This window comes from Dipodomys spectabilis, unplaced genomic scaffold (genome assembly GCF_019054845.1).
Source record: "Dipodomys spectabilis isolate Male_0828 unplaced genomic scaffold, ASM1905484v1 ptg000015l, whole genome shotgun sequence".
NCBI lineage: Eukaryota > Metazoa > Chordata > Mammalia > Rodentia > Heteromyidae > Dipodomys > Dipodomys spectabilis.
Genome location: NW_024870692.1, coordinates 14,357,545 through 14,373,044, shown reverse-complemented (window position 1 = coordinate 14,373,044; position 15,500 = coordinate 14,357,545). Strand labels below are relative to the sequence as shown.

The 15,500-nt window shown below is 37.7% G+C and overlaps 1 protein-coding gene and 1 non-coding gene across 5 annotated transcripts in view; both read left to right on the top strand.

The window, feature by feature from the left end:
- Positions 1-15,500, top strand: part of Stau2 (staufen double-stranded RNA binding protein 2) — a 266,184-nt gene that overhangs the window by 44,022 nt on the left and 206,662 nt on the right. The window lies entirely within an intron of this gene.
- On the top strand, positions 13,256-13,362 carry LOC122096502. The gene has a single exon (XR_006145323.1). It is a non-coding gene; the product is annotated as a U6 spliceosomal RNA (small nuclear RNA).

Genomic DNA, 15,500 nt, shown 5'->3' with positions numbered 1-15,500 from the left:
CAAAGGTTAAAGTAGGAAATACTTTACTGCTCTTTAGATAGGTAAAGGTTTTTTTAGAATACTGGGAGCGCAAATTACATTTTCCAGGAGAAAGTACTTTGGTATCTTGAGGACAAAAGAGATTCATTAGAGTACGGAAAGCAAGAATCATCAAAGAATTGAAAAATCAAATGCATCAAAATTTAAAAGTACTTTTCTAAGAAAAAGATGAAAAAGCAAAGCATGTATAAAAAGAAAACATTTGTAATACATGTGTTTGAAAGATAACTTGTTTCTAGAATATTTAAAGGAATATCTACAAGTCAATATCAAAAAATCAAAATTGTTCCATCTTTTTTTTTTTTTTTTGGTGGTGGGTCTTCATCTCTGGGCCTGGGCGCTGTCCCTCAGCTCTTCAGCTCAAGGCTAGCACTCTACCACTAGAGCCACAGAGCCTCTTCTGGTTTTCTGGTAGTTAATTGGAGATAAAAGTTTCACCGACTTTCCTGCCTGGGCTGGCTTTGAACTGTAATCCTCAGATCTCAGGCTCCTGAGTAGCTAGGATTACAGGCGTGAGCCACTGGCACCCGGCATTGTGCAAAGTCTTGAACAAACTCTTACTATGAAAAAGGTTAAAAAATATATATATATGAGGGAGGGGGAGGGCTAGGAATGTGGCTTAGTGGTAGAGTGCCTACCATGCATAAAACCCTGGGTTCAATTCCTCAGTACCATATGAACAGAAAAAGTCATGCTATGGCTCAAGTGGTAGAGTGCTAGCTTTGAGCAAAAGAAGCTCAGAGACAGCACCCAGGCCCAGAGTTCAAGCCCCAGACCCAGAAAAAAAAAAATAAGAGAGAGGTAGGAATGATTAATATGGTCAAAATGATTAATAATGAGGACCATTCAAATTAAAGCCTGAAATCTAGTCTTAAATCTGAAAAGACTGACTCATATGTCACTAAGACAAGTATCATGGTGGAACACCTAGAATTCTTTCCTAGGAAGTGAAAGATGTGCTTACCATGCTACACAGAAATTGTACACCAGATCTATATGTATTAAGAGAAATGAAAACGTAGAGCTATTTGAAGAATTGTACATGAATGTGTGTAACATGTTTTCTTTATAATTGCTCCATATTAGAGACAATGCAGCCTATTGCTGGGTAAATGATTAAAGAAATCGTTATATAAGCCTCCTTTGGAACAGTATTCTGCAGTTTTGAACCATGCAATAGTTATGTGTGAATCTCAAAAATGTCATGCTGAGGGAAAACACCAGGTACATAATGTATATACTATGGATTCTGTTTTTGTGAAATTCTAGAATAGATGCAACTGTTCTATAGTGACAGAAAGTAATTGATTGGCCTGTAGAGGTTGGAATTTCCTGTACAAGAAGCTTTTGGGGTAGTAACAATGTTCTGTATCTTGATTTTAATGGTTGTTCTATGATACATGTCAGAATTTATCAACCTGAGCTTAAAATAGACACATTTCATTATATGTAAATTTTACCTCAAGAAAGTTGAATTTAAAAATACATTTTGCAATACTCCACTTTACTTGAAGCTGAAGATATTTCTAAGAATCATCATCTTTTTACACTCTAGTATTTGTCTAAGTACTTACTTGGCCGAATGCCTTATTTATTGAAGTAATTCTTATCTCATAGGCTGTTGGAGGATAATAATAATTTGCCTGTAAGTTGCTTGGCATTTGCCTTTGAACAATAACTGTTACTGTAGTTCTTAGCCTTTCATTTATTGTAAGTGGTATAGCTACAAGACAGTGCAGCTGGATTCATAGCTGTGTAGTTTTGAGCAACCTTCTTTTTCTCAGTTAACTTACTCTCCAGTTGGAGGATAGTGTTCCTAATACTGCTTATCAGGATTTAACAAAGTAATTAAGAATCTCACATAGCTCATTACCCTACATAGTTTTTATTTTTAGTTCCTTAAAATAAGTATTTCTTTGGTCAGAACTCTGGGCCTGGGCACTGTGTCTGAGCTTTTGTGTTAAAGGCCAGTGTTCCATCACTTGAGGCACAGCTTCTCTTCCAGCTTTTTTGGTGTTTAGTTGGAGACAAGAGACACATAGACTTTCTTCCTTAGGCTGGCTACAAACAATGATCCTCTGATCTCAGTCTCCTGAGTAGCTAGGATTGCAGGCTTGAGCCACCAGTGCCTGGCTCTTAAAAGAATCGGAATGCCAATATACTTCTGTTAAACATTGTTATTTTGAGAAATTAAAAATTACTTCTGGTAGATTCAAGGGAAAATTCAAATAGTCTAATAAATATCAGGAAGCTGGGGTACTTGAAAGGGGTCTAGGAAAGGGGTAATGAATGCAGAGGAGAAGAGGGAAGGATGGAGTTAGGAATTCAATGTATATCCTATAATATTAAGAGGGAGGGAAGGAGTGGCTGGGGAGGGGTGGATGAGAAGGTTGAAAGGAGTGACATTGATCAGGATGCATTGTATTCATTACCTGCTTTACTAAATGGTAACTCCTTTGTACAATGACTTAAAAAAACTCGGCCCCATTAAAAATTATATTATGATTCTCTTATTCTGGGTTTAGTCTTTATTGAGGAATGAATGAGTCTGTATTGCAAATATGGATACTTTTGGACTTTGTTGGAATTTAGTTGACTTTGAATTAAGACTGCCTTGGTAGCCCAGGTAATTATTTTTCTCTTGGAAAACAGTTCAAATCAGGAGTTATTTGGGATCTAAACATGACCTTTAGGAAATCTGGAGTCCTTATCTAATTGTATGCAACATTTTATTTGTATACATCTTTTTGTATGTTTGATCTTTTCCCTTTTCTGCAGGAATAGTAGCTCTGGATTATTTCCTTCCCCCCATCAGTTATTGTTCAAATACTAATGATTTGGAAATAAGTTTCCTATGATGGAAATTCAGGATTCCACAGTCCTTTGTTCTGCTTTTAGATTTCCACAGTCCTTTGTTCTGCTTTTAGAACCAACCAGGCAGGCCCAAGCTCACCACTTAATTATGGATGAAAAAGATAGCTGTTTATTAAATAAAAATATTTTGTCATACAAAATTAAACATTTTAAAATATCTTCCTTAAAAGCAAAAGCAGAAGTAAATAAAGTCAGTTCTCCTTCCCTCCCTCCCTCCCTCCCTCCCTCCCTCCCTCCCTCCCTCCCTCCCTTCCTTCCTTCCTTCCTTCCTTCCTTCCTTCCTTCCTTCCTTCCTTCCTTCCTTCCTTCCTCTTTCTATTTCTCTCTTTCTCCCTCCCACTCTCCCCTCCTATCTCTCTCTTCCTTCCTTCCTTCCTTCCTTCCTTCCTTCCTTCCTTCCTTCCTTCCTTCCTTCCTTCTTTCTTTCTTTCTTTTTTCTTTCTCTTTACTTTTTTGCTTTCTTTCTTTCTCTTTCTCTTTATCCCTCCCTCCCTCCCTCCCTCCCTCCCTCCCTCCCTCCCTCCCTCCCTCCCTCCCTCTTCCCCCTCCCCCTCCCTTCCTCTTTCTCTTCCTTCCTTCCTTTCCTTCTCTTTCTTTCTTTCTTTCCTTCCTTCCTTCCTTCCTTCCTTCCTTCCTTCCTTCCTTCCTTCCTTCCTTCCTTCCTTCCTTCCTTCTTCCCTCCCTCCCTCCCTCCCTCCCTCCCTCCCTCCCTCCCTCCCTCCCTCTCTCCCTCCCTCTCTCTTCTCTCTTCTTTCCTGGGTCTTGAACTAAGGGCCTGGGCACTGTCCCTGAGCTTTTCCTCAACCATAGCACTCTACCACTTGAGCCACAGCTCCATTTCTGGATTTTTTTTTTTGTGGGATAGGGGGTTAGTTGATTGGCGATAAAAGAATCTCATGGACTTTCCTGCCCCCAACTGGCTTTGAACCGTGACCCTCATATCTCAGCCGCCTGAGTAGCTAGGATTACAGGCATGAGCCAATGGGGCCTGGCTCTCTAATTCTTTTATACTAAAAGTTTAAGAGTTGTTTTAAAAAGTCAACATAAGGGAAATAGCAATGAATATTATGACTGTTTAGGAATTATTTTCCTAGTTAAAGAATCAAGTTATACCCTTGGGGTAAAATGTAGTCATGCCTAGAATCTGCCCCCCCCCCCCCACTCTCCCCTCCCAACACACAGTTAAGTCATAAGTCTGAACATTTTGAAAACCTTGAAGCTTTCTCCCCTTTCCATTCTGGGGAGTTCCTTTCTAAACCAAAAACCTACCTCCAGGTGTTTCTTCTTATACTTAATCACGTATTTTTGACTATTTCCTTTTAGAAGGTATGCTAATTGGATTTGGAAGCAAGTGTTAGTATGTTTGTATTTGTTACTGGCAGTACTGAGGCTTGAACTCAGCACTTTACACTTCGCTAGGTAGAAGCGCTACACCTTGAGTTATGTCTCAGACCCTTAAGTAAAAGCAAGTGCTCTTGACTGTTAATGATGAAAGATTATATTACATGTTTATAAAAGTTTCTGCAGTAATCGGATTTCTTGGAAATGTAGTGCTGTGCTTCATAGTTTTGGGTAAGATTTTGGATGATCATCAAAATATGTCATGTTCCAAAGTTTGTTTTTATGTTGGTTACTGGAAACTTAGAATGTATTTTCTCATAGAAATTTTGTGATAAGTGGTGGCAAAGTTCCCAAAACAGCCCATAAACACCCATTTTACTTAAGTGAGCAGTGCATCTTGTATTAATTTTGACTATTTTTCTCTCAATGCCACCTGATGAGTATCAGCGAGCTCTTGAAGCGCTAGCAATAAGAGAGAAGAAGAGAGGAGGATCTAGACACACGTGATGGAGCAGCTCTAGTTTTATTTTTTCTTTTTCTATGTATTGTTTATTGTGAAAATACTGTACAGAGGGGTCACAGTTACATGAGTAAGGTAATGAGTCCATTTCCTATCGGGTATTGTTACATCCTCCTTTGTTTTTCCTCTACCATCCTTTCCCTCCCCACCTCCCACACTTCTCCCCCCACAAGTTGAAAAGTTCATTTTCAACATAGCGTCTTGTACGTCTCATTGTTACATGGGACAACCTTTATCTTTATTTCAGCATTTTGTTAGTTCCCTTCTCCTTCCCAAATTAGAAAAATGTATATGCAAGATGCAGGGCACCAGAATCAAATACAGTGAAAACGACTTATACCATGGGGGAAGAACATACAAAAGAAACAAAAAAATCACATAGTACATTATAAATACATTAAAAACAATAGCAAGAAAGATAAAACCACTTGCGTCCCTATCTTGGAGTTCAGTTCGCTTAACATCATCTTCTATGGTCATATATACATAGGTTTTGACCTTTTCTGCTTGTCCTAGACGTATACTAGTTATTGCAAATAAGAGAAAGCATGGGACCTATGTTTCTTTGGGCCTGGCTTATTTCACTTAGAATAATTTTTTCTGAGTCTTTCCATTTCCTAGCAAATGGGGCGGAGCCATCCTTTCTAATGGAGGCATAGAATTCCATTACACACACACACACACACACACACACACACACACACACACACGCATGCACGCACACACGCACACACACACACACGCACACACCACATTTTCTTGATCCATTCATCTACTGAGGGGCATCTGGGTTGGTTCCATAGCTTAGCTATGGAGAATAATGCTGCAATAAACATTGCAATAGTAGTTTTAGTATAGCCTCTTTGTGATCCTTTGGGTAACTACCTAAAAATGGGATTGCTGGGTCATAGGGGAGCTCTATGTGAAACCTTTTAAGGAACCTCCATACTACTTTCCAAAGTGGTTGAACAAGTTTACACTCCCACCAACATTGCAGTAGGGTTCCTTTTTGGCCACATCCCCTCCAGCATCTGTTGTTGTTAGATTTCTTGATTATTGCCATTCTAACTGGGGTGAGGTGGAATCTCAGTGTTGTCTTGATTTGCATTTCTTTCATGGCTAGAGAAGTTGGCAGCTTTAGTTTTAGATTGTTTATTAGAAATGAGGTCAGTCAGATAAATGAAGCATGGGTCCTGTGAGTGCTGGTCATGTTTTGGAAGGAGACTTAAAATAGGTGTTATTGGCTCATGCTTATAATCCTTGCTACTCAAGAGGCTGACATCTGAGGGTCACAGTTCAAAGCCAGACTGTGAAAATCTGTGAGACTCTTAGATTCAGTTAACCAGCAAAAAGCCAGAAGTGGAGGTATGTCTCAAGTGCTAGAGCATTAGCCTTGTGCAAAAAAAGCTGAGGGAGAGTGGAAGCCTCTGTGGTCTAGGATGGCCTCAAAACATGGTCTCAGATCTCATCCTGACAATTACAAGCATGCGTCACCAATGCCTGGTTCTCTTAGTTCAAGATTATAGATGTGTCTGGGATACACTTAACACTAGTTTTATATTTTTAGACAGATCCATTTAATATGTGAATATCAGATCAACCAGTCAGCTTGAGATGGCAGAGGCTAGTAAGCACAAAGATAGGTAGGACTCTTACTCTGTAGCTTATAGCCTAGTGGGGGAGGACAGATGATTATCACTCATAGTGATAAATGCCAGAGGCTGTTACTCCAGAGGCCATAAAGTGCTTAGAGGGTTAATTAATTCAACACCAAGATCAAGAACAAGGCACACTGACACCAAAGCTATTTAGCATTGTTGTAGAGGTATTTGCTGGTACAGTTAAAGGAGAAAAGTCAGTTTATAGGAACAAGATGTAGCTGTCTGTACTTACTGGTTATTGGTTATTTTGCTTTCCACAGTTTCTGTTACTGATTGTCAGCCATGACTGAATAGATAAAACTAAGTTTCTAAGTAAAAGAATTACAGATATGGAATATTCTACAGAAATTTAGAAACAGAATAATTGTAGTAAATGTGTAACATTTTAAAGTCCGGAAGTATCTAGTTGCTTTCTTTTAACAAATTGAAAGAAGATCTTCAAATCATAAGTTGCTTTATCAATTAAAAATAATTTTGGCCGGTGTAGTAGCAAATAGTTGTAATCCTGTTACTCCAGAGGGTGAGACAAGATCACAATTCAAGGACAGCTTGGGCTACATAGGAAGTTCTAGGCCAATCTGTGCTACATAGTGAGACCTTGTCTCAAAAAAATACCCAATGGTGCATCACAGTGTAAGTTCTGAAACAGAAAAAAACAAAAACAAAAAACTTGAGTGGCTTTGCTGTAGCAATTCCAGTGACTTCTTTTTTCTCTCACATTAGTGATACAAGAAGGTTTCATTCTGACACCTCCATATGTGCATACAATGTATCTGATCACACTTACCCCCTTCATCACTCTCCTTCATCCCTCTACCTCCTTCCCAAACAAATCCCAACATGTTTTCCCCCTTTCACACATGTTCATGAGGTATAATGACCACATTTGCCTTCTTTCACCATTCTCTGTTCACCTTTCTCCTTCTATTAGTGCCTATATCCCAGACCTGTTTATATATAACTCATGTTTTCTCTTTTAAAGTGTGTTAATTATTCAGAGAGCTTTCACCATGGGATTTCACATAGCACGTATAGTACTTCAATCAGGTTGTTCCTCGTCTATACTCTCACTTTCCCATCTCTGCTCTCCCCTATTATTCAACAGCTTTCAGTGGTTGCTATTTTTATTCACAGATATTTTGATATTGTGCATGCCCTAACATTCTCTTTTCTCCTTCCCCCACTTTTTTGGTTGGTCATGGGGCTTGAATTCAGAGGCTTGAATTCACTGTCCCTGAGCTTTTTTGCTCAAGGCTAACACTTTACCACTTGAGCCATAGCTCCACTTCTGGTTTTCTGGTAGGTAATTGGAGAAGAATTTCATGAACTTTCTTTGAACCACAATCCTCATATCTCAGCCTCCTGAATAGTTAGGAATACAAGTTTGAGCGCCTGGCTCTCCCCTCTCTTTATTCCTCTCAAACAGTTGCCACAGTATTCTCTCTCTCTCTCTCTCTCTCTCCTCCTTCTCCCTCTCTCCCTCTCTCCTTCCTTTATTCCCCCTCTTTCCTTCCCTCTTTTTTCTGTGTGTTTAGTTGTAGGTTATCTTTTAGGTCTAGCATCCACATATGAGAAAAAATGCAATATTTTTCCTTTGAACCTGGAACTCCAGTTCCATTGATTTCCCTGCAAACAACATCATTCTTCTTTATAGCTGAATAATATTCCATTGTGTACATATGTATTTCACATTTTCTTGATCTGTTCATCAGTTGTAGAACATTTGGGGGTGTTTTCATAGCTTAGCTATTACAAATCCTGGTGCAGTGAATGTGAGTGAGCCTCTATGGTGTCCTGACTTGCATTCTTTTAGATACATGCCCAAGAATGATATCACCAGATAGTATGCTTCTTCTATTTTTAGTTTTTTGAGAATCCTCCATATTCATTTCTGTAATGGTTGCATTAGATTACATTCTTACCAGCAGTGATACACATTGTTAGCATTTGTATATTTTTGATGATGCTACTCTGACTGGACTGAGATGAACTCTCAATTTAATCTTGTTTTGACTGAATTTCTTTTATGGCCAGGGATGTTGAGCATTTCTTTATGTATTGGTTGGCTATTTGTACTTTTTTTGAGAACAGGCTGTTAAGTTTATTTGCCATTTATTAAATGGGATGTTAGTTCTTTGAGAGTTCATTTTTGAGCTCCCTATATGTAGTGATTGTTAATCTCTTTTCAGATATATAGCTTTTTGGTTGATGTCATCTCATTTGTCAGTCCTTGCTCTTACTTGCTGAATTCTCTTCAATAAGTTACTTATGTTGGTACTTATGGACTTACCTAATGCCAACAAATTTTCAACCATAAAGTATTACAAGTTAAAGTTCTATGGGGATAATGGAACAAAAGGGAACTTGAAGAAAATAAAAAAGCAATGTAGAATTTCCGACATATTTAATAGAGCATATGTATTTTTAAGTAGGTATGTATCAACTTGCTGTGTAATTTAGATTCCTTTGGATTCTTTTAAAGTAGTAAAACTGTTAATTTTAAAATAAACCACAAATATACTTTTTATATTACAGAAGCTATTATTTTTTTCTAATGAAAAGTTTTGTATGCTGATTAAAATTTTAGATGTTCTTTAAATTTTTGGATATAGTAAACATGCAAAAATGTATATAAGTTTCCTAATTCTTTAGTGGGATATGAACACTTAAGCTGGAGTATTATTGTCATAGACTTACTTGAAAAGAAGCTAAATTTGAGAAGACTGTTGCAGAATACACAGCAGAAGTCTATAGTTTTGACTTGGTTGACACATGCATAAGCAAATGAAAATGGAAATGACTTGATATTCAGGAGTCTTCATTATGAATATAGCAAATGTAGTTAATTTTGAACTTAATTATACCCAAAATTGATGTTTTTTCCCCCTTCACTATTTGATGTCATTCTTCATTTATAATATAAAAAATTGTATTTATCATCACCTTTCTCATGTAGTACAGGAAAAACTAAATTGAACCATTAGAGGGCAGCATGAATTTATCTTTGGCACAAGAGTTTGAAATGTTTGAATGCTTTTGAGATATGAGCTTAATATCTACAGCATTTAAATGAATGGAATTTTTTTTAGTCAAAGCTAAAATCTATTTGAAAATTTTAACGAGGTTGTGATATTGGTATGAAAATAATTCTTGCTTTCTTCATTCACTTTCACTAACCTAAACACATTAGGGCTTTTAAAGTTTGTAATAGATATATAAAGTTTGAAAAGTATATATTATATATATCAAAGTGTACATATATGTATGTATACACACATATACTGCTTAAGCCAGTATTTTAAGGTACTCTGTAAGATAAAGGATTTGAAAGAAGTATGGGAAATGTTGCATACCATATCCCTTCTACAGATGCTTTAATTATATATAATATATAATATAATCTCTCACACACATATATTTAACCACAGTTCTCAGAAAACAAGGTGTTCTGGGTAACTAGGTTTCCTAAGTTGCTGGGGATTCACTCCTCTTTGGAAATTACTTAATTTAAATGCCTTTGGAAAGCTTTTGTTTTTGTTGGTCTTGGAGCTTGAACTCATGGTCTGGGCACTATCCCTGAGTTCTTTTGCTCAAGGCTAGCTAGCACTCTACCACTTTCAGCTACAGCTCTACTTCTGGTTTTCTGGTGGTTACTTGGAGGTAAGAATTTCTTGGACTTTCCTGCCTAGGCTGCTGCAAACCACAATCCTCAGATCTTGGCCTCCTGAGTAGCTAGGATTTTAGGTGCGAGCTTGTAATGCTACTTTTATTTAGAATGCTACTTTTTTTTATAGGTAGTACTGTTCTCCACATCTCCTTCCTCAGCACAGAGCTGTGGCTCATGTGGTAAAAGTGCTAAGCTTGAGCAGAAGAAGCTTAGGGACAGTGCCCAGGCCCTGAATTCAAGCCCTAGGACCAGCATGTATTACGGATATGTGAAACATTTGGAAACCTTGTTCTATGTTTTACAGTTTTGAACTGTTATGCCATTGAACTTCTCTGTTGGTGTGATGCCTTTAGAAACCACATATTAGCTTCATTAAAAAAATTTATATTGGAAAAACAAAAATTCCCAAACCATTCCTTTTCAGAAAGTCACAATCATTTACAGTAAAGAACTATGGTGATTTTAAAGGCTGAGGTTAAAAGGTCAAAGAGAATTGCATATTGGGTATTTATTATATCCTTACCATATTTTGAGATACAGAACTGTGCATGCAGAGTGCTACTGTTCCTTTATTATAATTTCATATCATCCTTCTGCCCACCATCCTCAGCCCTTTTCAACCAGCAGTTTGTTCTACATTTTTGTGTGTTTGTCATCCCAAGAACGTTATTTACGTGATTTAGTGCCCTTTTTTTTTTTTTTTTTTTTGGTGCTGGTCCTGTGGCTTGAACTCAGGGCCTGAGTGCTGTCCCTGAACTTTTTTGCTCAAGGTTAGTGCTCTATCACTTGAGCCACAGCTCCACTTCTGGAGCCTCACAAACTTCTCTGCTGGCTTGAACCATGATTCTCATATCTCAGCCTTCTGAGTAGTTAGTTACAGGTGTGAGCCCCTGGCACTGGCTTAGCATATGACTTTTTTTTTAGTAGTGTTCTATGGTATAGTAAGATATCCAGATTTTAGTTGTTATGAATAAAGCTACTACTTATATTTGTGTGTTTTTTTTTTTTGTGGACACGTTGGCTTCTTTGGTGTATATGATCAGGAATATGTAGATGGGGAGTATGGTAATGGATTGTTTAGTTTTCTAGAAAGTTAGGAAGCTGCATTTCACAAATTTTGACATGTATTTCAGTTTTGTTCAAGTAAGTGTAGTTTTGAGATTTCTCTTGATACTTTGTCTTTGACTTGTAGGTAGTTTTAGACATGTATTTACTATGTCCTTGGAGATTTGTCCTTTCACCTTTGTTATTACATTTACTCCAATAATTCCATGTGGTCAGAGAATACACTTAAGTATTTACTTATTTATGAATGTTTTCCTGTGGTCTCAGACTTGTGATCTGCCTGCTTCAGCTTCCTTACATCTTTTTGTATTGTGTTTAAAACCACAGCTGTGGGGCTGGGAAGGTGGTTCAGTGGTAGAACGCTTGCCTTGCATGCATGAGGCCCTGGGTTCGATTCCTCAGCACCACATGAGCAAAAAGAAAAAAGCCGGAAGTGGCGCTGTGGCTCAAGTGGTAGAGTGCTAGCCTTGAGCTAAAGAGCTGAGGGACAGCGCCCAGGCCCAGAGTTCAGACCCCACAACCGGATTCAAAAAAAAATAAAAAAAATAAAACCACAGCTATGACTCACTGGCCTTCTCACCTTTAGACATGTCAAAGGCAATATGGACTTCTTTCTGTATGAATTCTGTCTCTTAGTTTGAAACTAAGTTTAGCCCTACATTTAAAACTGTAAGTATATGCTCCATTTTTGTCTTAGAAGCACTTTTGGGGTTTTAGAGGGCACCCAGTTTCACTTCCACTGACTATGTGTCACAGGAGCATTATTCCTCTCATGTAGGAATCAAGTGCAGATGATTTCCTGTGTGTATATGTATAAGATAGCATGTTCAGTAATACATAGAGGAATAGAGTATTTATGGGTTTTGTATGTTCACATATATATGTGTATAAACACATACACACAAATATATGTGTATATATTTATGTATGTATAGGTATATGTATATATACGTATATATATATGCATATACACATATACACTTACACATTTCTCTCTATCATGACACTTTCACCACATTGGCTGCATTTTCCAAAGAATGCTCCCATTTTCGAGTGTTATTTTTTTTCCCCCTTCTTCTCATCCACCATAGTGATCTAATGTAATCTATTTAGTCTTGTCTTTCATGGCCATCCCAGTTAAAATTATACTCTACCCCACCCAGACATTCTAGTCCTTTTTCTTTCCCTGTTTTTTTCTCTATGGGACTTAGTATCTACAAAAAGAAGTAATACCATGAGATGAAGCTGGAAGTGGCTAGATCTTTCAATATTAACCTAGAAAATCTAGTCATCCTCTTCACATTTCTAAGTAGGAGGAGATCCAACTATATTTACATAGATAAACAACAGGGTAGAAGTATGAGTAGGTCAATAAGAAGAGCTTTTTATGAGTAAATAGGAACAGAAACAAAACTTTTGATGAGGGTTGGGAAGGTGGCTCAGTGTTAGAGTGCTTGCCTTGCATGCATGAGGCCCTAGGTTTGGTTCCTCAGCACCACATAAGCAGAAAAAAAAAGCCAGAAGTGGCTCTGTGGCTCTAGTGATAGAGGGCTAGCCTTGAGCTGAAGAGCTGAGGGACAACGCCCAGGCTCACAGTTCAGGCCCATGACCAGCCCCCCCCCCCCCAAAAAAAAATAAATAAAACTTTTGATGATTTGGGCAGGCTACTAGGTATTGAAGAAACCATGATGGCATGACTCTTATTTCCCTGAAGGGATGTTAGAGTTTACAACAATATTCCCTGTATCCCATAGGTTTATTTATCTAATCTGTATGAGAGATTTGAAAAAATTCAAAGGATGTTTTAAGCAGTTTTAGATTTTTGGAATGTAAGTACTGAACCAAAGCAGGTAATTGAACAGGTTAGGCAAGTACAAGATTAAACCAATGGATTTCATCGCCACACTATTTCTGTGCTTATGTACTTTATAAATCTTGTAGAAATATGTATAATGATAGTATTTCTCAGACTCAGTAGGCCAAGAACCCTATTATGTTAATGAATTATCTTTGAATATAAAATAGACTTTAGGAAACACTAGATTGTATTATGTGCTCAAGATCTTAACTAGTTAAAGGTAAGCTGTGGTTCTTTGGCAGCACAAATATTGAGATTGGAACGATGCTGAGAAGATTATCATGGCCTCTGAGCAAGGATAACACAAAATTCCAGCTCTGAACCATTAACAGTTTAACAAAATGAATATCAGGAAGTTGAAGCATATTTTGAATGTGGTTAATAGGAGAAGGTAAGATGAATGGAAAAGGGAATGGTGGCTGAATGTAGATATATAACTGTGAATGTGACTGGTAGGGGAAGGGATAGGTAGAATGGGGAGGTAGAATGATGGAAGGAGTGACTGTTCAAGATGCACTGTACACATAAATGGACATGCTAACTCATAACCCCTTTGTGTATTTGTAAATAAAAAATTAAAAAATTGGTAAGTTAAAACAACACAGTTTTTATATTAGATCTGTGATTCTTCTAAGTCATTTCATTATTACCATATGGAATAGCATTAATTATGAAAATGCCAGAATTTTTTGACCACATTTTAATATTATATTTCATTGGGGGTTAATGAAGTTCTAAATTTGGCATAAATGTATGCAGTAACTTCAGTGGGCAAATATATAGACTTAAGTTTAATTCCATGCGAAATTTATGACCTAGGGAATGTGTAGTGAAATGTCCCTTTTTTGCCTCTCTTTTCTTGATTTTTTTTTTTTTTTTGGCAGTCCTGGGGCTTGAACTCAAGGCTTGGGCACTATCCCTAAGCTTCTTTTGCTCAAGGTTAGTACTCTACCTGTTGAGTCACAGTGCCACTTCTGGCCTTTTCTGTTTATGCAGTACTGAGGAATCAGACCCATGGTTTCATGCATGCTAGACAAGCACTCTACCACTAAGCCACATTCCCAGCCCTATTGCCTCCTTTTTGTGCCTTTGAAATATGAATAATATTTTAGCTTTCTTAGCTTTGTTTTTTTTCTAACCATTAACTTAGTGGATAATGGTAAAGTTAGTATATGGAAAAAATAATGGTATAGTAATTATTGCAAATAAGGGAAACCATGGGACCTATATTTCTTTGGGTCTGGCTTACTTCAGTATGATTTTTTCCAAGTCTTTCCATTTCCTAACAAATGAGGCGGTGTTATTATTTCTGATGAAAGCATAGAATTCCACTATGTGTGTGTGTGTGTGTGTGTGTGTGTGTGTGTGTGTGTGTGTGTGTGTGTGTGTGTGTGTGTGTGTGTGTGTATGTGTATCACATTTTCTTGATCCATTCCATCCATCTATCCATCCATCCATTCACCTGAGGGGCATCTGGATTGGTTCCTTATCTTTGCTATGGTGAATAATGCTGCAATAAACATAGTTGTGCTGGTAGCTTTATTTATTTATTTTTTTTGTCTTTTTGTTTTTTTGGTCCGGTCGTGGGGCCTGAACTCTGGGCCTGGATGCTGTCCCTCAGCTCTTCAGCTCAAGGCTAGTGCTCTACCACTTGAGCCACAGCGCCACTTCCGGCTTTTTTCTTATGTGGTGCTGAGGAATCTAACCCAGGGCCTCAGGCATGCAAGGCAAGCGCTCTACCACTGAGCCACCTTCCCAGCCCAATGCTGGTAGCTTTAGTATGACCTTGTTTGTGATCATTTGGGTAAATGCCCAGAAGTGGGATTTCTGGGTCATAGGGGAGCTCTATGTTTAGTCTTTTGAGGAACCTCCATACTGCTTTCCAGAGTATATGTCTGGGATAATATTATCAGATGAGCAGAAACGCTCAAAAGCTATGTACATATGTAAGATGATTCTAAGTGAAATGAACTCCCAAGATATGGACATAAGACATCTTTATTTTTGTTGTTGTTTTTAATGTACTAAGTGATTTTTTTTCTTTTGTATGTTCTTCCCCCTATGGTATATCCCCTGTTGTCACTGTATTTGATTTTAGTACCCTGCATCTTGTATATACGTTTATCTAATTTGGGGAGGGGTTGGGGAATAACAAAATGCTGAAACAAGGACACAGGATGACCCATTGCAACAATGATACTCACAAGACATCATGTTGGAAATGAACTATACAGCCTTGGGTGGGGATGTGAGGGAGGTCGGGGAAAGAAGGGGTAGTAGGAGAAAAACAAAGGTGGGGATAACAATGCTTGACAAGAAATGTACTCATTACCTTACTCATGTAACTATAACCCCTCTGTACAGCATCTTTACAATAAAATAAAATTTAAAAATAATGGTATAGTAAAATGCAACATTATGGATAATTTATTATTGAGAAGAGTGTTTGGAAAATATTTCTAATAAATACTGTTG